Here is a 26,447-nt window from a genome sequence, read left to right as displayed (position 1 = left end):
ACTGTAATAGTAGTTACCATGTACTAATATATTTCTACTTTCCAGGAACTGTGTTAAGCCCTTTAAATTCATTGCCTTAATTAATTTTCAAAACAATCTTATGAGATGATTACTACTCATTTTCCAATTTTGTAGATGAGGAAACCTAAGCTAATAAATATTAATAGCGTTGCCTAAGGTGGCTCAGTAAAAAGAAAAATCAGGATATAAACCTAAACAGTTGGGCTTCAATGCCTACATATTGAAAAACACTCAGTATTTAAGTATAGCATCCAGGAATTTTTTTCCTTCCCTTTGACTAGTCAACAGTAAAGAAATATATCTTGGCAATATATTTATATTATGAAGGGAAAAATTATAAAAATGTGTGGATGACACTGGTAAATTCTGACTTCTATTCTTGGTCAAGTTAGGCATCTTCAGAAGAATGATTTCAGTGAAGGTGTGGAGAGGATGGAATCACCGAGAATCACAGTAAAATAAAGGAAATTGACTGGAGCACTTGCATCACAGAAAGAGAGCTGTAGGAGTGGTAGAATTTGGGTCGAACAGTGAAAAATGCCATTTGAGGTAAGGGTTTAACTAGAGTAGGAATGTAGATTGGTGAAAAAAGAATAGCCTATGACAAGCAGGGATAAAATATGCAAAGTCTCAGCAATAAGGATAAGCAAACTGCTTTGTTTGGATGAAGAACAAGATTTCAATTAAGAGGTGTGAAAACAATTATGTTAGCTAGATTGAGAAATGCCTAGAGATTAAAGTGGCCTCCACCTTTTCATATAGAAGCTGACATTTATTGAATGGTTATTCTCTATGAGGCATTACCCTAATTGTTTTATTTGCATGAAATCATCTAATGTTCATACCAACCCTATGAAGTTGGCATGATTTTTAGATCTATTTTACTGTTGAGGAAAATGAGAAACAGAAGTTCAATAACTTACACAAGGTTACTAGGAAGTGGAAGACCTAGAATTCAAACCCAGGAAACTGAACTTCAGACTCTTATCTTTACTAGCATGCTATACCACTTTGTAGCCTGGATTGGCTTTATTATGTTACTTCTCTCATAAAACTAGTTTCTTATAACTTTTATTAGAAAATTTACATCCCTCTGCCTGACCTTTAGGGATCTCCATCAATTTACAACTTTTGATCATCACCGTATTTCTTATCACTCTCTCCAAATGGAATCCTCCTCTATTACAGGTAAATTAATGTTTCCTTACTTGGAATGCCCTCCCTCTCCTGATCCATTATCTCTGAACATCTTTAAAATTCAGCTCAAAAAATGTAGCTACTGTCTCCAAGAAGCCCTCTCTGTCTTTTTCCATTGAATATCAATTCTAAATTACTTTTTCTTCACAAAATGCATTAGCTTAGTCAATATTAATTATTGTGCCCTTAGTAAACTTACTTGATAAGTGATATTGAGTTTATGTGTTTTTGAGCATGTGTCTTTCTGCTAAGTGGATTATTAGCTCATGGTGATCAAACAGTATATCTGTATACAATATCCTTGCATTTGGTGTTCACCACATATAATAGGTGGGACTAGTAGGAAAATAGTAGTAAACAAGGTTTTCCCTTTCTCACATCTGTCCAGACAGATTTATTTAAAAATTCCTTTTTTTAAAATAATAGAACATAAGTTCTGATGATAAATATTATTTCTCAACCAAAAATGTTGTAAAGTTTGGGTCTTAATTTCTTACTTGTGAAATTCAGATTGTTGATTTAAAAAACAAAAGAACTTAGCTTTGCAAAAATATACATTAATCATATCTTTTTTTAAAACAAAGGTTTTAATTATACAAGGTCCAGCAGAGATTGTTTATTTCATAATTACTAAAAAATGGCAAGTATCCCACATAACACCCTTTCCTTCTGAATATGAAAATGCACTTGCATAAGTGCAGATATTTGGTGACCAGACAATGGAGAAGATTCCCATTTGTGCTTAGTGGAATAGAGTCAGTTGGTACTCATTAAGTCAGCCAAGGTTCTCTCTGCTAATGGCAAAACATTCCTGTCCATGTAGCTAAACAAACACTGGATTATTTATTTTCCTTTTGGCAAATGCCAGAGTGGAAATGCCCACAATACTTGTTTATAATGAATGACTGTTGGGGGAGATCCCATGGTAAAAGAGAAAGCTGTATAAACCAAGATAATAAGGATAAATGTAAATGCTGTGCAGTTCTGTGTGTATCTGTGTGTGTATTCGTGTGTCCTTGTGTGTGTGTGTGTGTGTGTGTGTGTGTGAATGTGTATCCAAGACTTTATGTGGTTTTTGTTTTTTCTGAATACCCTTTTTCTGTAAAATTGTTCTCTTGTGGGGCTTCAAGCTGAGATTAAAGAAACTAACATAAGTGAACCAGTGTTTACTTTGTTCAGATAGCACATGGTTCTTTTCTCAGTCTTTAAAATTACATAATAAAGACTACCCATGGTTTCTGCCCTCAAAACTCTTGTCCTTAAAAAGATATACAATCATTTAATTATCTGGGTAAAGTATTAGTGAATAAAAAGAATATGCAAACTGTATAGACAATGACAGATTATTGAGATTTTATTTGAAATTACAGAAGTGTTAAAACAGATGAAAACACATGAAAATCTTTGTTTCCATTAGCTCAGTTGATTAAAGCAAGGTATTAATGGATAAAGTGTAATAGAATTAGAAATTAAGTAAGATCTGAGGACCTGAGTTCCAGTTTCAGTGCTACAATTAACGAGTTGCTTGACATGAGCAAGAGGATCATTCTTGCCACCCTCACAAACAGGAGTATACATTTGTGAAAATGCAGTTCAAACTTCCTTAGTAATATTCTTTTTTTTTTAAATTTTAAGTAGCCTTCACCCCCACCACAGAGCCCAATGTGTGGCTTGAACTCACAACCCTGAGGTTACGACCTGAGTTGAGATTAAGAGTCATACACTTCACTGACAGACACCCAAGTGCCCCACAGGTCATGATCTTAGGGTTCATGACTTTGAACCCTGCTTCGGGTGAGCCCTGCTTTTCTTTCTCTCCATCTCTCTCTCTCTCTCTGCCCCTCATGGAATTCTCTCTCTCTCTCCCTCTATCTCTCTTCCCTCGCTCACCTACAGCCTCTCTGTCTCTCTCATTAAAAAATAAATAGATAAATAAATATATATATATATATATATATATATATATATATACACCTCTTCACTGAAGTATGATTGACATACAAAAAACTGTTTATATTTAATGTGTACAACCTGATGGTTGGGAGATAAGTATACACCAATGAGACCATCACCACAGTCAATGACATAACCGTACCAATTACCTCCAAAAGTTTCCTTCTGTCTTCTTTTTTTTGTGATAAGAATGCTAAACATAAGATCTACTCTCTTAGAAAAATGTAAGTATACAATACAGCATTGTTAACTATAGGCACTATCCCTTAGAGTAGATCTCTAGGATTTGACTTGCATTACTGAAACTTATTACCCTTTGACCAATCCCTCCCCATTTCCCCTTAACCATACCCCTGTTAACCAGCATTCTACTCTCTGCTTCTATAAGTTTGACTATTTTAGAGTCCTTATATAAGTGGGACCATGGGTATTTTTCCTTCTGTGACTGGCTTATTTCAATTAAAGTAATGTCCTCAAGGTTCATCTATTTTGTCACAAATGGCAGGATTTACTTCTTTTTTAGGGCTGAATAACATTTCATTGAACATAAATATCACATTTTCTCTATCCATTCACTCACTAATGGACATGTAGTTGTTTCCATATCTTGGCTTTTATGAATAATGCTGCAAAAACATGGGATTACAAATCTCTCTTAAAGGTTCTCACTTCAATTCTTTATATATATATATATATATATCCAGAAATGGAATTGCTAGATCATGTGGTACATTTATATTTAATTTTTTGAGAAATCTTCAGGCTGTTTTTCATAGTGGCTGCACCAATTTATATTCCCACCAATATGCACAAAGGAGGCAATCTACAGAATGAGAGAAAATATTTGTAAACTACATGTCTGATAAAGACTTAATATCCAAAATCCATAAAGAACTCCTATAACTCAATAGTGACAAAAAATAACCCAAATAAAAGTAGACAAAGAACCAGAATTGACACTTCTCCAGAGAAGACAAACAAATGGTAATATAAAAAGATGCTCAGTATCACCAATTATCAAGGAAATGAAATTGAAACCACAACAAAGTGTCACACCTTATTAAGATGGCTGTTATCAAAAAAGCAAACAAGTGTTGGCAAGGATGTGAAGAAAAGAGAACCCCTGTAATATTTTTAACACTAGCCAAAAATCAAAACATGAAAAACATGGTTTTAGAAAAGGGATACCACAGGACCAGAGAATTGAGATGACTCATTACTCCTTTATTTATTTTCCAGAACATTAAAAAAATTACAGAAATTATTCTTCACATGAAAAGTCAGTTTCAGGGATGCCTGGGTGGTTCAGTCAGTTAAACGTCTGACTTCAGCTCAGCTAATGATCTCAAGATTCATGAGTTCAAACCCCACATTGGGTTGACTCTGTACTGATAGCTCAGAGCCTGGGGCCTGCTTCTGCCCCTCCCCCACTCGTGTTCTTTCTCTCAAAAAAAAAATAAAAACATTTTGTAAAAAGTCAATTTCATAATTTTTATTTAGACATTTCATAAAAGACAGCTCATTACTACCTGTGTAACTGGGCCAAATTACTTAACCTCTTTAAAGTTCAAGTTTCTCCTCTGTAAAAATAAGAATGAGGAAAAAGAAATAAGGATGAGGACTAAAGAATTATGTACATAAATCTAACACAGTGCTTGGTGGATAGTAAATGCTCCAAAAATAAATTCCAAAGGCACTAGACTATTAAGAATAAGGCCACTAGATTAAAATCTTAGGTTTCCTATTTATTCACTGTGTGGTCTTGAGCAACTTATTTAACCTTGCTAAACTAAATTTTCTTTTCTGCAAAATAGAGGTAATGGACCAACTTTATGGGGTTATTGCAAATATTGAAAACGATGAGATAAGTAAAACAAGCCTGGACAAATAAAGCTCAATAAATGTAATACATTCATTCAACAAATATGTATGGGGAATTTACCATATGCTTATTATTGCTCTACATTCTGGGATACAATGGTAAACCAAGACAGAAAAAAAATCCTTTCTTTCATATATCTCCTATTCTGATTGGGAAGATAGACAATACATAAGTAAACAATGACAGTCACACAGCAAAGTATGTGGGAAACATGGGCTCAAAGTCTAACCCTAGGCTATTGCTTTATTTATATTATGCTTCTCTTATTGACTAGGTGACAAACGTGATCAACAAAAGAAAATCTGATTTAGCAAAGAAATATGGGTCAATTCCAGAGCTACAAATACAACTCAGAATCTTGATTTCATTCCCTTAATATAATCAACCTCTGAATTCAGTGTGCTTACTTGCTATTGAAGAAATAACCATTTGTTCTTAGTACTTGTCAATTTCATGAATAAAATTTAAATGTTGCTCAATAAAATTCACAGAGTTGGTACAAATTCTTATTTGGATATTGCTATTATTATGATACAATTCTGTAAGAAGTGAGTATTGCTTATTCACCCTCTGATGTTTTCCATTAGTTCAAGGATAAAGTAGACTTATGAGGGACAGCATCTGAATTTGACTGAACAAAAAGATGGTCTCATTTAGGAATAAGCATACCTTTCAAAAACAGAGATACTGGAGTTTGGCGCAAATCCATTCTCTATATAACATTAAGTTGTATCAAATGTTGTACAAATGTATTGTGAAACAAAAGACATAGAGTTAGGCTGTTACTTTGTATTTGGCTTTAGATATTTCTGAGGTGTTTTGTAAGTTAAAAAGTCAAATGATACACAGTGACTTGTAAAACAGAGCAAATTTAAAAACAAAAGCAAAGCCATACGTGCTACAAAAGAATCGTTTTTCCTTTTACTCATTTCTATTGTGTATCTTTTGCTCCTTGACATTCTAGGACCCAGTTTAGTTATGCTTGCCTTTGCCTGCTCTGTGCCCCCAGGTAAGAAATCCAATAAGCAATCCAAATCACATTAGAGCTTTGCTGATATTTTTCAGAGACCTAGTTTGCTACTGTGAATTATATTGCACTAAGCCAATTAGCCTTTGACATATCTGTTAATTATTCTGATCAATATTATTAATACATATCATATTAATGTGTGTATTAATTCATACATGAAACTATGTATAAAGCTTATACATAGTTTCTATCCTCAAAGCTTATGCAATACAGTAAGGGAGGCCAAGCATGCTTAAAGTTGACTAAAATACAAGAAGTTACACAATACATATCTGATCATATGTAATTTTCAACTTCAGGCTCTTTATGAGTTTCTAGAAATCCCTATTACAAAAAGTCCCTGTCTTAAAATGTTTTACAAATGACTTATAATAATACAAATGACTGCTGAAAACTCTCTATCATCTTAACAGGATGAGTTATCTGTCTTTGGGATCCTCTTCAGAATGCTTAAATAGTGATTGACTTATATTTGAAATTGTACAGAGCTAGTAAGTTACTATTGTTTATCCAACACTATAAAAAGAATAGTAGGACACTATTTTTCCCTTGAATAAAATTAGATACGGTGGTTAGGTGTCACAGAAATATTACTATATCAATATACACTCGGAGATAAATAAGCTCTTTAGTCTGATCTGAGTACCTAACCATCATTTATAGCATTGTTTCTCAAAGCATTCTCTGTGGATCATTCACATCAAAATCACCTGCAGTGTTTGTTAAATAGCAAAACCCTGATCTCCAGTTAAATCTATATATCTGGAGGCAACGTTCAGGAATCTGTATTTGTAACTAGCTCCCCTCTTCATGTTTGGAACCATGTTTAAATCTCAACCATTATCTTTATAGAGCAATAAATAATATTCTTAAAAAATCACCAATTTCAGTTATAGTTATTAATTATTGAGGGAAGCCCATATTCCCTTCCTGATATAACTAGTAATGTTTCCATTACAAAGACTCTATTTCCATATAAGTTCACATTAATAAGCACCAGGATTTAGGACTTGGACATATCTTTTGCAGCCACTATTCGATCCACTATGGCCACTATAGCAGCATTTAAAGAGACCTTCATCCCCTACAGTCATAGGGAAGACTGCTAATGATACTAGGATTTAATTGTAAGAACAGAGATACAAATGAACTAAATATGCAGCTTGACAGCTTTCCTATGCTCAAATCAGGATCCTGATAAGGATAAAGTAAGACACTGAGACCTGTGATGTGGAATTTTCCACGGTTGCGTTTAAGAAAAGAATGGAGCTTAATCAAAGGAACACCAGTCATATTGGATCAGGGCCCACCCTAAAGATTCACTTTACCCAAATTGCCTCTGTAAAGACCTTATCTCCAAATGAGGTAACAATCTGAGGTACTGAGGATTAGGATTTCAATTATGAAGTTTGAGGGGAGATAATTTAAAACACAGAGATATTTTTACCATTCAGAGTTCCAAGCAAACAAACCTCCTTGTTTCTATCCTGGCTACTTTTAGGATTCCTGGACCATAATTTCTGCATGTCTCATGTGTATTCCCTTGCCTTATCACAACCAACAACCACATCTTCATCTGTGTGAATGCTAAAACACAGGTATAACATGCAAAGTTATCACTTTCTTTTAAAACCAGGCATGTATTTGACATGTTTTATTTATATTTATTCTTCATTACTATTATGTTCACAGGTGTGAAAAGGCATTGTCCATTAGCTCAGAATACTATGTACTTGAAGCTGGTATTTTATTGGTTCATGTTATAAACACAGCTATTAAGAGTGTGATGTATACTAGATAATGTGCTAGGTACCAGTGAGACAAAAATTAGTATTTGAAAGCCCCTCTCTCATTGAGTTCAAAGCTTAGTATAACAATCAAAACATTAGCCATGAGGTACTTGCTTGATTCTAACTAATTAGCAATTCACTTGGCTTCATTAGCCCATCATTTGTCAGAAAGAGCCTTGTGTTCTGTCACAACTTCCAAACACTTCTCTTTGAACTATAAAAATGGTAACAACCTATAATTCTTAATCATAAAACCTGTGTATGTTCTGTAGGCCATGGAATCTGAGACTGCAACCTTGGCCAGACCAGCTAATATCACCAACTTCTGTTATCTAGTTATTTGTCTTGATCACCTCCCTTTCCCTCAGAGGATAATTTTGCTTCCCCCCCCCCTGTAATTTAAACCACTCTTTTAATGCCACATAGTGATTTGGATTCATGACTGTCTGGCTGCTTTAACTCTGGCAATGCCTTAGGTCTAGCCACCTGCACAATGTGTCTAAGAAACATTTCAGTGAAGCATTATAATATGGCAAATCCAGAATTAAGGAAGTCAATTTGGATGTAAATTAGGATCTGGAGTCAATAGACATACTCTAGATTTTTTGGGTTAGTGTCTCAGTATTTTGGTTGAAACAATTCTGATTAAATCAGATGTTCTTTCACTTTGTAATTTTCTTTATAGAGTTAAATGTCTTTTATATTGAACCAGTGTTTCAAAGTATTAAAGGGCACAGATTTTTATTCCATCTAGGATGTTCTTAAAAGTTACTGTATTAAGTGTTAATCTCTTCTGGCCCTATAATATAAGAAAAACTTATTCCTGTAAGTATAGTATAAAATAATTTTAATTCATTTTGAAATATTATTATTCACATCCTAAAATATACCATAAGAGTTTGTACCAATTCTCACATCCTTATAAGTAAAAGTTAAGAAACTCAGTTTAGAAGAATAACAGACTCTCCTATGTCTAAATAAAACTTCTCCAGGAAAAAAAAAGGAATAAAGAAAGAAATTGTATGATATGAGGAAAAGTTATAAATGCTCATCCTTAGGTATACTCAGTTGTAGACAAATACCATTCTTTAGTTTGTATAATCTTTTAAAATACATACACACACAGACACAGACACAGAAACACAGACACACACACACACACACACACGTGTGTGTGTATGTACATGTATATGTACATGATCTGCTTTCTAAGTCGTGATTCCTATATGTTCCTCATACTGTTGAATCCTGTTTTTATGGTGTGAATAGACCATGGAGTATATTTACTCCAACTTCTCTTCCTACAAATGGAGGAACTAACACCTACAGAGAACAAATGACTTGTTCAATAGAAGAAAGGCTATGGAGGAAAGAGCTTGGATGGATCTTGTTCTAGAAAAGAATGCAAGTATAAGTGGACAGTGGATTGAATTATTGTGTGTTCTACCTTGGGATTCAATGAGTCCATTTTCTGATTACCAGTTTAGTGATGTTCCTATCCCACTCTTAGGAGACATTAGTTTGTGGGGATAGGAAGGGAACCAGGGAGAGCAGCTCTACTTTTTGTTATTTTATTTATTGATTTTTCAGGAAACATTTTTCTGGAAGAAAGAGGTTTGGGAACCATAACATGATTCCGTTGTAATGTTACCCAGAACTACATTATAGTCAAAAGTGCTTGCATGTGAGTACATCTTTCAAAACATTGAAGTATCTTTGCAGCTAGGAAACTTATAAGGGCTATAATTTGGTTGACAATGCTTGTCAATTTTTGGAAGCCTTGTTACTGCTGGCCTTAATGTGCCTCTACCTATAACTAGCCAACTCTAGTCAAACAGCCTGCTAATGTTTATAATAATTTATGAAATTCTGAGTATTAAAGCCTATTATTCTCTCTTACAATGGTGTGTAGAACAGTGAAATAAATTGTTCCTGGGAGAGAATGATGCAAGCACTTTTTTAACAAGATGGAATACAGCTAGGGGTCTACTTTAGGGTATAATGCCAATTCCCAGACCACATGATAGCTGTTTTTCAACAATTCAACTAGTATTAATTACTCTTGTGAGTCTTTATTTGAAATAGTCTTTCCATTATTACAAAGCAGAATGATAGTAAGTGCACACAATTATGAGTTCAAGCAATAGCTGGTAAGATATCTTTTGCACATATTACCCATTGTCTGGCTTCCAAGAGTACAAATGTTCCAGATAATGACTTGAGGTTGTCAAGACATATTAGCATATATAATGTGAGGTTATACAAAGGTGACTCTCAGTTTACTGGTAAGTACACCCCCACCCCCCAAAAATATATGCTACTATGCAAAAGGATCCTTGTGGCCTCTATAATTCCCTTAGTTCCTTCCACAAATATTACTTAATGTATACATATATCAAACACTATGTTTTGGCATTGGGGAAACAGTGGTAAATCTACAGATTTCCCCAACTTTTGGTGTTTAGAGTGTATTTGTGTATACATATATAAATACATAAAATACAAATGGGCTAAGATAAGGGGAGAGTTAAGAAATAAGGTGGGGGGAATAATCCTGTTATGGAAATCTTGGAAGTGATATTTAAATTGAGATCTGAAGGATAAAGAGTTAAACAGGTGTGGGAGGACTTGGAGAGATTGTTTTTTGAAACAAGAAGAATCTAGGAAAATGCCCAGAAGACAGAAAAAACAGCATGAGAAAAACAGTATATAATGGGACTATAATAGTATGTACAATTTAGAGTGTAAGTTTATGAGAAATATGGCTAGATTGTAAATCAGTTCCTCTGAGGGCAGTAACCTTGTCTATTTTGTTCAAAATAGAATTGCCATTATTGGGGTGCCTGGGTGGCTCAGTCAGTTAAGCATCTGACTCTTGATTTGGCTCAGGTCATGATCTCACAGTTTGTGAGTTCAAGCCCCACATCAGGTTCCACACTGACAGTGCAGAGCCTGGTTGGGATTCTCTCTCTCCCTCACTCTCTGCCCCTCCCCCATTCATGCTCACTCTCTCTCTTTCTCTCTCTCTCAAAATTAAAAAAAAAAAAAAAAGAATTGCCATTATCTACCATAGTTCCTATCACATAGTAAAACTTCAAAACATATTTGTTGAATAATAACAATAACAACAAAGATATCAGTCATTTTTTATTATGAGAAAGAAATCATTGTAAAGTGCTTTATTTTATTTTATTTTTTAATGTTTATTTATTTTTGAGAAAGATGGAGGTAGAATGCGAGTGGGTTGGGGCAGAAAGTGAGGGAGACACAGAATCCGAAGCAGGCTCCAGGCTCTGAACTGTCAGCACAGAGCCTGATGCGGGGCTCGAACTCAGGAGTTGTGAGGTCATGACCTGAGCCAAAGTCAGACGCCCAACCAACTGAGCCACCCAGGTGCCCTGTAAAGTGCTTTATTCATGTACAATTTTATTAAATCTTCATAACACCATGTGGGATTTATTATATTATTTTTATTATTGTTATTCTGCTGATTTTACAGATAAGGAAGCAGAAACTCAATGAGGTTAACCTGATAGCCCAAGATCACCTAGCTATTGATGGGCAGATCCACAGTTTAACCTTAGGCAATCTCAGACTCCTCTGATTCTAAGTGTCTAGATTCAGTATTAACGAGTTTTGGATTTTCCCTAATGTAATGAGAAACCACTAACAGGTGTAATATTTTGAGTTTTACCAGGAAGACTCTGGCAGCAACGTGAAGAATGGATCTAAGTAGAAACAAAACCAGAGGTAAGGAGACAAGTTAAGGAGGCATGGTGACAGTCCATGCAACTGATGATGGTGGCTTGGACTATGGTGTATGGTGTTGGTAGTGCAGATGGAGAGAAATAGCCAGATTACAGAGATAGAGAGAGTTATAATTGACAGGACTTAGTGATTGATTAAATGGATATGTCAATGAGGGAGACAAAAACATCCAGGAAGATTTTCAGGTGTCTGACCATTGTATAATTACAATTGAGTAGTCGGTGGTGCAACTTGCTGAGACAGAGAACAGGAGGAAGAGAAACAGATTTGAGGTGGTATGTGAAAAGATCGCACTTAATTTTTGGCATGATGACTGTGAGTTCTTTGAGCTTTTTGGAGGAGGGCTAGTCAAGTGGACATGACCAATAAACATTTCAATAAACTTACTTCATGCTTAGAGAAGAAATCAAGGATGGAAACAGATGTGAGAGATACAAACATGTAGCTGGCCTTTTCAGCTAATGGGGGCAATTGTAACAATGTTGGAAAATTATGTGCACTTACAAAAACAGAAAATCTAAGACAGAGCCAAATAAACACCAACATATAACTGACATGTACAGGAAAAAGAGCCTGTAAATATTTTGGGAGAATATAGACAAAGAAGTGGGAGGAAACTCAAGAGGATGAGAGTAAGGGAAGCTGAGAAAAAAGAATTTCTCAAAAAGAAGGAAATGGTCAATAGTGTGAAATATTGCTGACACATAGACCAAATTCTTCCACTGTGTTTAATAACATGGAGGTCTTTTACAAAGTTGGAAAGATCCATTCTACTGTGAAGGGGTGTATGTGGTTAGGAGGAAGGTAAAAGTTGTATTTCAATGTGTTACGTGTAAGTTACAGGTAAAGAAATCAAATGAAAGTCACAGAAGCAATTGCTAGTTGTTACCATGGAAACAGGAACCCTGGGAGATTTGGGGGGGAAAAGAGAAATCAGAAGTCCTAGAATGATTGTTAACTAGTTTAATAGAATGGATTTAGGAGTAGATGGCATAAAGATGTAGCAAGAGGTAGTGTGAGGATGGGAGAAGACCAAGAAGTTGCAGGGAATCTCAAAATACATGTGGTACATTGATTAAATTGGTTTAAGACCAAAAAGTGGTGTATACACAATGCTCTGATCTCGCTTTTCTAATTTTGTTTTAACTTTTTTTAAAAATTGTGTATTTATTTTTGAGAGGAGAGAGAGAGAGAGTGTGTGTGTGAACAGGGGAGGAGCAGAGAGAAAGAGAAGGAGAGAGAATCCCAAGCAGGCTCCATGCTGTCAGTGCAGAGCCCAATGCAGGGCTCAAACTCACAAACCATGAGATCATGACCTGAACTGAAATCCAGTGTCAGACACTTAACCAATTGAGCCATTCAGGCGCCTCTAGCTGCTCTAATTTATCTTGAGCTAAATTACCTGGATATCTCCAAAAGAAATGATTAGAGTGAGGTTGGTGTTGTCAAAAGGGCCAATGATGGCTCTCTCTAGTTCTTTTTTTCCTGAATCTTAAGTAGAAAATCCACATCATTAATGCCTGTGTCCTGGTTATAGAATTTTATATCAGTCTTTGGGCTATGGAACAGTAAATCATCCACAGGAACAGGAGCTGTCCCTTGCTTATTAGATTTTCTAGGTCTTTCAGGATTCTTGAGATTTCATTTCTTATGAAGAAGCTTGGTATTTTTTTTTCTCTTCTACACTTCCTATGCAGTTCTCTCCGCACAAGATTGAGAGCATGGATGTTCTGGAACACAGATACTGTGAGGTAGCACAATGGATTAGCTGTTAAAATGGGCTTTGGAGTTAACACTGAGTATGAGTCTCAGCTATACCGCTTGAAGAAGATCAAAAAATAGACTAAGTCATAAAGGCAAAATAAATATCTCCTATAATTATGGTATGGCTATATTTAGGTATACTATTTTATTATTTTCCATTGGTCTTCTCTGTTATTGGTGGCTTTATTTTCTCTTTCCTGCCTTATTTTGGATGATTTGAATATTTTTAGTTCTAGTTTTATTTAACTATAACTCTTTATATCTCTTAATGGTTATCCCAGAGAATATAATGTACATCCTTAACTTCTCAGTCTACTTAGAATTAATATTGTACTGCTTCATGAAAAATGTAGAACCTGGAAACTACATAGATCCATTAACCTCCTTTCCACCATCCATTGTCTTATAGTTGTGATAAGTACTCATTTATATACATTATAAGCCCCACAAAACAATGCTATATTTTTTTCTTTAAGTAATCAGATGCATTTTAAACAATTAAGAGAAAAATAATGGTCTTTTATATTTACCTAGGTAAATACTAGTCTTGAGGAACATATAAGGCTGGTAGAGGAACAGGAACTGGCAGAGGAGACAAAAAACAGCTATAAGTTAGGAAGAAAAACAGAAAAGTATGGTCTAAGGAAAGACAGGAATGTTTCAAGGAGGAAGAGATCAAAAGGGTTCTTAAAGATGAAATAAGAGGAATAAAAACTGTGCTTGTTTTGGGTATATGGAGGGGACTAGTGATAATGAAAGCTGATTTGGTACAGTGAGATGGGCATGAATCAAATTGGTATAGTTCAGGAAGTGATGGGGAAAGGAAACAGAAAAAGGGAAGATAGACAACTTTTGAGAAACCATAGTGAAGAAGAAGAAATGGGATAGATTAATAGCTGGAGGGGGATGTGCGGCAAGTGAAAGTTCTAGTTGTTTTAATAGAACAGGCTGAGGATATACAAAAGTTAGGAAGGATTCAGTTGAAAGGATGAGGTTAAATGTATAAGAGAAAAGGTGGAGTTGATGGTATAAGATTCCCATGAAGATCAAGAGAGGTAGGATACAAAGCACAGGAGAACGTTTAGCTCTGAAAGATGGCAGAGGCAGGGTAGTATATTTGATGCTGGAAACACATGGAATTGGTATATGATAGCCTTTTCTTTCCTGAAAACAAGGAAATTATATCATTTTCTGTGAGGGGAGAGGAAGGTATGTTGTAAGTTGAAGTAGCATGGAGAAGGTTTGGAATAGTAGTTGTAAGTGGAGAATTAGTTGACCAGAGAGATGTAATAACCTCTCAGAACCCATTGAAGATATTTTACTATGCAAGTTTTTAGAAGACACATTGTTTTTTGGCTTTAGTTTTAGAAGCATCTGGGTGATTGATTGCCTTACAGAAAGCAATATAACTATCAAGTAACCTGTATGCTTGCAGTGGAACAATGACATAATAGGCATTATGGGCCTGGTGCCAGATTGCTTAGGTTTAAATCCCAGTGCTATCACTTATTACTTATCTGACCTTGGAAAAGTTACTTAAATTCTGCATACTTTGATTTCCTCATCTGTAAAATAATGGCAATAATGTTAGTCCCCACTTGATAGGGTTTCTGTGAGAATTAAAGTTAATTAATATGAATAAAATACATAGTTTTGTACATAGTAAGCACTCAATACCTTAGTAATTGTTAGTTATTATTTGATGATAAGCCCATTCTTCTATTTCTAGTCTATGAGGAGCTCTAAATTATAGTCAAAAGGTTGCTCTGTGGCTTGAAATCAGAATGTGGAGAGTTAGTTAGCTGATCAGACTCCCTTCTGTCCTCCAGCTATGATAACCTGATGTATCCATCTCTACTATACCTTCTGCTCTTAATTGTTACCTGTATTTGTGGAACAGAACCTTTAGGATACACTTTCAGGAATGTTGCATATAAATGTGTGCTTAATCATTAACTGATGTGTTGAATTTAGATACAGACAAGTCAACATATATCTGAGGGCAGATGGAAGACAGAATGTCTACATAATTTCATCTGGTGATAGCCAAAGTCATGAAATTGAATCATCAACATTAAATCAGAGAATTAGAGAATCTTGTATTTGGAAGGGCCCTTTAAGGCCATCTGGTCCAATCTTTCACTCAGTATTGCTATTCTCTCTACAGCATCCATAGGAGAGAATATCAGGCCAATTGGGAAAGAGATTATGGCAGATGATATAAAACAAAGTGGCATTTCAAACAAAATGTGTATACCTAGGATCTGGATAGTTTGGTTTTAAAACATATCCATGGAAGTCACAGCACTAGGAAGAGTCGAAGTCAAGTTGTAAAACTATTTCTTTTCAGATATAGAAAACAAAGACGCCTTGTCATTCTGTTGCTAATTTTTGTTTGCTAACTGAAAATGGCACTCTACTTTAAATTTCTTGGCCCATCTGTGAAAAGAACATACTATGTTTTCCAGTGTCCCATGGATGTTTAAAAAATGAGCTTAATAAAAAGATATCCTAAGTCAGAGGGTGCTCTGTAAACGTAAGTTGACTTGAAGTTCTTACATCTGTATTTATAGTGGTTTGGAACTGGGGCGCCTGGGTGGCGCAGTCGGTTGAGCGTCTGACTTTGGCCAGGTCACGACCTCGCGGTCTGTGAGTTCGAGCCCCGCGTCGGGCTCTGGGCTGATGGCTCGGAGCCTGGAGCCTGTTTTCAATTCTGTGTCTCCCTCTCTCTCGGCCCCTCCCCCGTTCATGCTCTGTCTCTCTCTGTCCCCCCCCCCAAAAAAAATTAAAGTGGTTTGGGACTAAGATGCTAAGCTGTCAACTTGGGTAACCTAATCTTTGCATGAGCTTTGAGCTTGCTTTAGGGTAGAAAGTGTGACATTTTGGATGACCAGGTTAAGGCTGGTCCTATGCAGAAGTATGTGATATCAGATGTATTAGAAAAACTCAGAACAATTATCTATCTCTCCTTCTCCATTATCTCTTTCATCTTCTGTCAGATACTTGAAATCTACCACTAGACATTAATGACATGAATGGGACATTAGAGTTTTAGCTTTTTGGCTTATGGTATTGACATCTGCTAAAAATTTTAATGACTCTGAGAAGGGTAATTCAATTGTTTTTTTATAAGTCATTTATCCATTAGTGGGAATGAGGAATGTTGTAAAAGTTCGAATAGAAAGAAAGAGTATACTAAATGCTTGGGGAAGAGAGAAGACTGAGGACACTGAAAGAAAATTGTGCATAATTCACAATTTATCCTATGGCCTGCTCTGCTACAGGAGTAAAATAGAGCAACATGGTTCCACCTAAATATTCGTTCCTTAATCTCCACATAATTCCTATTCCCACCCCCAGCTTTTACCAAGTTAGGAGGCAAATGAGCTCTGGGTTGTGTTTTTCTTTTCTTTTCTTTTTTAATTTTTTTTAACGTTTATTTATTTTTGAGACAGAGAGAGACAGAGCATGAACAGGGGAGGGGCAGAGAGAGAGGGAGACACAGAATCGGAAGCAGGCTCCAGGCTCTGAGCTGTCAGCACAGAGCCCTACGCGGGGCTCGAACTCATGGACCGTGAGATCATGACCTGGGCTGAAGTCGGACGCATAACCGACTGCGCCACCCAGGCGCCCCTATCATTTCTTTTTTTTAATCAGATTTTTTTAAACTTTTTTTTCACTGAAGTGTCTAGATAGCTTCTATAGCAGTATTTTTTTTAATTTTTTTTAACGTTTATTTATTTTTGAGACAGAGAGAGACAGAGCATGAACGGGGGAGGGTCAGAGAGAGGGAGACACAGAATCCGAAACACAGCACAGAGCCCGACGCAGGGCTCGAACTCACAGACCGTGAGATCATGACCTGAGCCGAAGTCGGCCGCTTAACCGACTGAGCCACCCAGGCGCCCCTCTTTTCTTTTTTGTGAGCATTTTATTTTTATTTTGTTATATTTTTAAGTTTTTATTTAAATTCCAATTAGTTAACATACAGTGTAATTAATATTAGTTTCAGGTGTACAATATAGTGATTAAACACTTCCATACAACACCCTTTGCTCATCACAAGTATAGTCCTTAATCCCTATCATCTATTTAACACATCCCCCCATCTACCTCCCCTCTGGTAAACATCAGTTTGTTCTTTATAATTAAGAGTCTGTTCCTTGGTTTGCCTCTCTCTTTTTTTTCCCTTTGCTCATTTGTTTTGTTTCTTACATTCCACATTTAAGGGAAATTACATGGTATTTATCTTTCTCTAACTGACTTATTTCACTTAGTATCATACTCTCTAGCTCCATCCATGCCATTGCAAATGGCAAGATTTCATTCATTTCTAGTGCTGAGTAATAGTCCTTTATAAATGTACCACATTTTCTTTATCCATTCATCACAGGATGGACACTTGGGCTGTTTCCATAATTTGGCTATTATAGATAATGCTCCTTACAAACATCAGCATGTATCCCTTTGAATTAGTATTTTTGTATTTTTGGGTAAATTGCTGGGTAAATTAGTATTTTTGTATTTTTGGGTAAATTGCAATTGCTGGATCATAGGGTCGTTCTATTTTTAACTTTTGAAGAACCTCCACACTGTTTTCCAGAGTGGCTGCACAGTTTGCATTCTCACCAATACAGCAAGACAGTTCCCCTTTCTCCATATCCTCACCAACCCGTTTTTTGTATTTTTTATTTTAGCCATTCTGACAGGTGTAAGGGGGATATCTTACTGTAGTTTTGATTTGTATTTCCCTGATGATGAGTAATGTTGAGCATCTTTTCATGTGTCTGTTGGCCATTTGTATGTATTCTTGAAAAAATGTCTATTCATGTCTTCTGCCCATTTTTAAACTGCATTGTTTTCTTTGGCGGGGGAGTTGAGTTGCATCAGTTATTTAGACATTTTGGATACTGGCCCTTTATCAAATATGCCATTTGCATTTATCCTCTCCCATTACATAGATTGCCTTTTAGTTTTGTTGATTGCTTCCTTCGCTGTGCAGAAGCTTTTTATTTTGACATAGTCCCAATAGTTTATTTTTGCTTCTATTTACCTTGCCTCTGACAACAAATCTAGAAAAAAGTTGCTATGGCTGATGTCAAAGAGGTTGCTGCCTGTGTTCTCCTTTAGGATTTTAATGGTATCCCTTCTCACATAAAGGTCTTTCATCCATTTTGAATTTATTTTTGTGTATGGTGAAAAAAAGTGGTCTAGTTTCATTCTTTTGCATGCTGCTGTCCAGTTTTCCCAGCACCATTTGTGGAAGAGACTGTCTTTTCCCCATTGGATATTCTTTTCTGCTTTGTCAAAGAATAATTGATCATATAGTTGTGGGTTCATTTCTGGCATTTCTATTCTGTTCTATGGATCTATGTGTGTATATTTGTGCTAGTATCATACTGTTTTGAACACTACAGTTTTGTCATATAACCTGAAGTCTGGAATTGTCATGCCTTCAGCTTTGCATTTCTCTTTCAAGGTTGCTTTGATTATTTGGGATCTCTTGTGGTTACATACAAATTTTAAGATTATTTGTTCCAGTTGTGTGAAAAATGCTGGTGGTATTTTGATAAAGATTGCATTAAATGCATCAATTGCTTTTAGTAATGTAGACATTTTAACAATATTTATTCTTCCAATCCATGAACATGGAATATATTTCCATTTATTTGTGTCCTCTTCAACTTCTTTTATCAGTATTTTTTAGTTTTCAGAGTATAGGTCGTTCACCTCCTTGGTTAGGTTTATTACTAGGTATCTCATGGTTTTTGGTGCAATTATAAATGGGATGGCTTCCTTAATTTCTCTTTCTGATGCTTTATTTTTGGTGTATATAAATGCAAAAGGTTTCTGTACATTGATTTTGTATCCTGAAACTTTACTGAATTTGTTTATTAGTTATACCAGTGCTTTGGTGGATTCTTTTTGATTGCCTATATAGAGTATCATGTCATCTGCAAATAGTGAAAGTTTTACTTCTTTGTTGCTTATATAGAGGCCTTTTATTTCTTTTTGTTTTCTAATTGCTGTGGTTAGTCCTTCCAGTACTATGTTAAATATCAATGATGAGAGTGGACATCCCTGTCTTGTTACTGACCACAGAGGAAAAGCTTTCAGGTTTTCCCCATTGATGATGATATTAGCTGTAGGCTTTTTTTGTATATGGCCTTTATGATATTGAGGTATGTTTCCTCTAACCTTATTTTGTTGAGAGTTTTTATCATGAATGGATGTTGTACTTTGTCAAATACTTTTTCTGCATCTATTGAAAGGATCATATGGTTATTATGCTTTGTGTTATTCACGTGGTTTATCACCTTGAATTACAAATATTGAACCACACTTGCATTCCAGGAAAAAATCCTACTTGATTTTGATAAAGTATTTTTTAATGTATTGTTGAATTCAGTTTGTTAGTATTTTATTGAGAATTTTTGCATCCATGTTCATTACAGATATTGCCTGTAGTTCCGTTTTTAGTGGACTCTTTATCTGGTTTTAGTATCAGGGTAATACTGGCTTCACAGAATGAACTTACAGGTTTCCTTCCTTTTCCATTTTTCAGAATAGTTTGAGAATAGATATTAACTGTTCTTTAAACACATTTTTGGTAGAATTTACCTGTGAAGGCTTTAAGGAAATGTTTGGTAGAATTTAGTTATGAAGCCATCTTGCCCTGTACTTACGGTTTTGTTTTTTTTTTTTTTTTTTTTTTTTTGAGTAATGATTTAATTTCTTTGCTGGTTATTGCTCTTTTAAAGTTTTATATTTCTTCTTGTTTCACTTTTGGTTGTTTATATGTTTCTAAGGATTCATCTATTTCTTCCAGGTTTGCCCATTTGTTGGCATATAGTTTTCATAATGTTCTCTTATAATTGTTTGTATATTTGTGGTGTTGGTTGTTATTTCTTCTCTCTCATTTGTGACTCTATTTATTTGGTTCCTGTATTTTTTTCTTTTTGGTAAGTCTGGCTAGAATTTTATCAATTTTTATAATTTTTTCAAAGAACAAGCTCCTGGCTTCATTGGTCTATTCTATTGTTGTTTTTTTTTAAGTTTCTATGTCAATTATTTCTGCTCTAATCTTTATTATTTCTTTCCTTCTGCTGGCTTAGGCTTCATTTGTTGTTATTTTTCTTGTTCCTTAAAGGAGAGACCAAAAGTAACAAGTCAAGAAACGATCAGAGAAAATCTTCAGAATCAGTGGCAAAACAAGTAATAGAATTGCTATATATATATATATATATATATATATATATATATATATAATTACTTTCAATGTAAGTGGATAAGCACTCTAATCAAAAGACACAGGATGTTAGAGTGAATAAAAAAAATAAGACCCATATATATGCTACCTATAAGAGACTCATTTTAGACCTAAAGACACCTGCAGATTGGAAGTGAACAGGTGGAGAAACATTTATCATGCAAATGGATGTCAAAAGAAAGCCAGATTAGCAATACTTACATTGGACAAACTAGATTTTAAAACAAAGATGGCAAAAAGAGATAAAGATGGGCATTATATAATCATAAAGGGGAAAGTCCAACAAGAAGATATGACAGTGTAAATATTTCTGCACCTAGCATCAAGAACTCAAATATATAGAACAATAACAAACATAGGGGAACTAATTGATATTAATACAATAATAGTAAGGGACTTTAACACCCCACTTACATCAGTGGACAGATCATCTAAACAGAAAATCAACAGGGAAACAATGGCTTTGAATGACACACTGGAACAGATGGACTTAATATATTTTCAGAAGATTCAATACTAATACATTCTTTTAAAGTGCATAAGGAACATTCTCCAGAATAAATCACATATTAAGACACAAAACAGGCCTCCACAAATATAAAAAATATTGACATCATACCATGCACCTTTTCTGATGATAATGGTGTCAAACTAGAAGCCAACCACAAGAAAAATCTGGAAAGTCTACAAATACACGGATGTTAAACAAAATGCTACTAAACAATTAATAGGTCAACTAACAATTTAAAAAAATTACATGGAAACAAATGAAAATGAAAACACAATGGTCCAAAACCTTTGGGATAAAGCGAAAGTGGGCCTAAGAGGGAAGTATATATTAATACAGGCCTACCTCAAGAAGCAAAAGAAATAACAAATGAACTCTGCTTTTATTTTTTCACTTTAAAAAATGTTTTAAGGGGCGCCTGGGTGGCGCAGTCGGTTAAGTGTCCGACTTCAGCCAGGTCACGATCTCGCGGTCCGTGAGTTCGAGCCCCGCGTCGGGCTCTGGGCTGATGGCTCAGAGCCTGGAGCCTGTTTCCGATTCTGTGTCTCCCTCTCTCTCTGCCCCTCCCCCGTTCATGCTCTGTCTCTCTCTGTCCCAAAAATAAAAATAAACGTTGAAAAAAAAATTTTAAAAAAAAATAAAAAAAAATAAAAAAATAAAAAATGTTTTAAGTTATTTTGCCTTTCCAAATATACTTTTTCATTAAAGAAAGAAAATGTTTGATCCAGACTGTGGTTGTGCTAGTGTTAAGTCTGAAGGAACTATTCAATCTCATTAATTTTCAGCCACCCTGGTTTATTTTAAGAGTGTGAACTTTCCAAAGGCATAGATTAGAATTGACTGAACAATGAGAAGTCCTAAAAGTTTATACAAGAGCGGGAAGACTCCTCAATAATGGGAGACTTTATTAAGTTTATATTTTGATTTTAATTTTGAAATTTAGGTTTCTACCTAAATGAAAAGAGAAGAGCTAAGGTAAAATCAATGCCAAGACAGTATAGAAAAGGTAATGTTAGTTCTTGTTGTTACTGAAGCCAATCTAGCATTATCTTTCTGTGGGTCTTTTATACTCCCCATACTAATAACCCTGAATAAGAAATAAAGGAAAAAATAGGTCACAGAATGATTTAATTCAAACTACTCTGACAGTGAGAGTCACTTCCTTTATGGTTCACTTGCTTAAATTTGCAAGAGATTCTATTAATCCAGATAGAAAACATCTCAACACTGGGATAGGTCTATTTTAATAATTTTATGTTCACATTTAAAAAATTTATTACAACATAATTTCAGGCTTACAGAGGATTGAAAAATGAATACAAAGAATTCTCATATTCCTTTCACTCAGATGCCAGATTCCCCACTTTCACCTTTTACCATTTTTGTAGTCCCTGTCTATGTTAGTATGTGTGTGTCCCACTAATGTGTCTTTTATACCAAAAGAGAAATTTTCATCTTAGAATCTGATCTAGAATCACTCACTGAATTTTCTTGTCATGTCTCTTTAGGCTCCTTTAATCTGGAATGGTTCTCAGCCTTTCTTTGTCTTTCATGACCTTGACAGTTTTAAAGAGGATGGGCCACTTATTTTGTAGAATATTCCTCAATTTGTTTTTACCTGCTGTTTCTTTTTGATTAGATTCAGATTACGAGTCTGTTTTCAAGAATACTACAGAAGAGAGGATATATATATATATACTCTCCTCAGTGAACCATATTATTCCTTCTGTGTTTATTAGTTTGAAATCTACTGCAAGAAAGAAGTTTGTCCTCTTTCTTTCTTTCTTTCTTTTTTCTTCTTTCTTTCTTTCCTTCTTTCTTCTTTCTTCAGACATTTACTTATATTAGTATTGACTTGTATGTTCTAATTTTATTCTATGGGTGAATCCATTTCTTTAATTTATTTTTTTGGTTAAAGTGTCTTATATTTAGCCAATGGGAGTCCCTCAGGTTGGATGTTGTGTCCTCTCTGAGATTACCTCATCCTTCGATGAGCACTCTTTTTCTTCTGGCACAGCAAGTTGTTTCAAGGCTCATTTTCTACTTTCTCAGCCCCAGCTCTAAAATCAGCTCCAAGAAGCTCTGGTTCCTTTTAATAGAAATTTATATTTAGTAACTAAGATTGGACACTAGTTTTGCTCATTACTGTGGGGTATTATTGTTTCTGAGCCCTTTCTGCAAAGCTAGGAAATATATATATATATATATATGTATATTTATAAACATATGTATCTGTCATCTTTCTATCATCTATCATCTATCTATCTATCTACCTACCTACCTACCTACCTAATCTCTATCATCTATTTACTCATCTGTAATTTATCGTCTACCTATCTAATCTATGTTACCTGTCTATTAAAACACATGAGTAAATACTAATACCTGTACTTCCAATCCAATACCACAGCGTTCATTCTGCTCTTCCCCCTTTCTGTATTTACACCTCCTTTCCACAGTGAGAAAGGTCTCATTATCCACAATATATTTACTTCTTTGCTCCATACTAAAATATGCATAAAGTGTTTTCAGATTTGCTAATTACAGCACTGTAAAGAAACAAACTCACTTAACAAGGGTTCGTATTTAATTATAGTTCTTTTACCTTTAACTGGAATGTATATAGTTGAAATAATGTATTCCTATGTTACAAAATTTGTTTTCTTTTTCCATTCGGGGTTATTGCCTTATTCATTTGAAAGGATATTAAGTTCATTTATTTTTGTTTGTATTCCATTTTGGGCTGTCCCATATTCTTGTTGCTTTCATTTATTTATTTTTTGACCATGTGACACATTATCATGGTTCCAAGTGAGAAATCTACAAAAAAGCATATTCAGAGTTGTGACTCCATCTCTTCTATTCTATTTCTTGCTCCTCGTCCTTCCTACCCCATTCCCTCTCATCTCTTCTAGGCAATCAATACCATTATTTTATGTTTTATCCCTTCTGTGTTTCTTTTTGCACAAATTAGTATACTCATGCATATATTTTTTTCATCGACATAGAACAGAGGTAAAAACTTACATTTTATTCTTCGATTTAAAAGTCTTGGATACGCTCCTAAGTGAACTCTGCCTGATTTTCAGTAGTTGCTCTCTTCCTGGTTACCTTTAGGGCTTGAACACTTGGGCATGTTCTAATCTGCTTATTATAGAGAGCTTAGGCAGCTGTGCTGCTTTCCATCTTGGTCTCACTTAAGGCTAATGTTTTTAGTACAGATGTACACAAGCCAGCCAAGACTTGTTTGAGGCAGAAATGGGCCAAATTACAAGAGTTTGAGGCAGAAATGGGCCAAATTACAAGAGCTAAGCAGAATAAAAAATAAAAACTTAACTTCATTCAAAAAGAGATAAAATAATATAAAGCAAATAAAATAAATCATAAGAAATGAAACTGGTTTAGACACATTTCCCTTTCCTTGTATTGAAATATATTATTTATTTTAGTAATGGCAGATCTTATTTCAATATTAGAAAAATAATGCTATTTGTTTTCAGCATAAAATGACCCTCAGGTGGAATAGACACATTGATTTTTTTTAATGGATTTCAAATAAATCCAATGTCTTCATTATAAAAACTTATAACATTTACCAGAAGGTAGTATTTCCATAAACCAGTGTCTTCCAAAAGAAAGTGAAAATTGCATTCCCTTCTTTTTTGTTGGTTTTTGTTGAATACAATTTGTCCATTCCGTTTGACTGGCCAATTTGACTGTAGCATTCTAAAACTCAGCGAGGTGCAATATAGATTCACAGTCTTGACTTAGGAAAACCAAGCCCATACAAAACAATAATTGGATCCACATATTAATTAGATCCAGAGATAAACCTCAGCTTATTGTCACTGGGTTTTGGGCTAAAGGGATCTAGAGATAGGATGTTCTGACTGTGTACACTATTTGGCACCAGCAAGCAAGTTATGAGAAAGCAGAACAGCTGTGTAACAACCATAATTGAATGAAAATGTCTAGGAGCCTCCACGACAGAATAACAAAGACAGTAGAATGATGTCCGTTTTGATCAATAATAGCCAGTCTTGCACACTGGAGAATTTTCACACACAATAATCACTATTAAAGCTGTTTCCTCTGTGAAATTGAAACATTCAGTGTTTAGGTATGGCATGCATGTTCTTATTAATCATGCAGTTAAGTGATCTGAGTCCCCAGTGAAATTATGTAAAATAACGCCATTTCTTTAAAATTAATTCATTGAAAGAACCTTTAAAAAGACGTGTGGGGAACAAAATAGTTTATGCTGCCGCAGCGAGACCATATTATAACAGGTTCACACTACGACAGTATAAAATATATATAATGCTGTTGGTGGCAGAAGTATTCTTAGATCGGTATCTGAGCATGCATCCAAACCTTAGCTAATATTTTCATCTGTCCCTTTATTTTCTTCCCCAAGTTCAATCCATTTTTCTGTAAATATCTACTGAATACCTACTATATGCCAGAGGGCTGTGCTATGTACTTCTTTGGCTAATATATTGCTTCCTTGGATGCATTCTAGATGCGGTTACTAGATCAATATTGTCAGAACACACTTTGATTGTTTCAAAATTAGCCTCAAAAACTTTTGTTGACACTCCATTGCCTACCAATATAATCCTAACATTTTCTCTTGACATTTAGATCTCTCTGAGATATGTTTCTTTCCAGTTTTAGCTTCCACAGTTTCCTCACTAGACTGTAAGCTCCTTGGTTCCAGTTTAGTTCATTTCAGTTAATATTTATTGAGTATTTTCCATGACTGGTGACTGTGATAGGCAAAAGGAACACATGGTAAATGAGACAGGAAAAAAAAAACTTGTTATAGTGGAGGATTCTGACACAAGAAATGAATAATTTGAATACAATGTAGCTAAAAGCAATAACAAGACTTAGCAGAGGGTACTAAGGAAACACAGAAGAAGTGCTCCTAATTCAGTGTGGGAGTTGGGGGAGGGTTTTGTAAAGGAGTACAGACCCCACACCTTATTCAACTTTACATTCCCAGTGTCTAGCGTAATTCTTAGGACATAGTAACTTGAATACATATATAATCCTTATAGTCAATTTGGTAGACTCATCTTTCCCAGTTGTTTTTCTCTCTCCTCTTTGCCTAGTACTCTTTTTTATCACCATCTTTGCCTTTGAGAAATCCAGATCAAATGCTAGGCTCCATGATAGTTTTCTGATTACTGAAACCAGTAAATAAGCATAAAATAAGATTATCTACTTTTTTTAAATTTTTTAATGTTTATTTATTTTTA

Source organism: Prionailurus bengalensis, chromosome X, assembly GCF_016509475.1.
Source record: "Prionailurus bengalensis isolate Pbe53 chromosome X, Fcat_Pben_1.1_paternal_pri, whole genome shotgun sequence".
Lineage (NCBI taxonomy): Eukaryota > Metazoa > Chordata > Mammalia > Carnivora > Felidae > Prionailurus > Prionailurus bengalensis.
Note: the sequence above shows the minus strand (reverse complement) of the source record.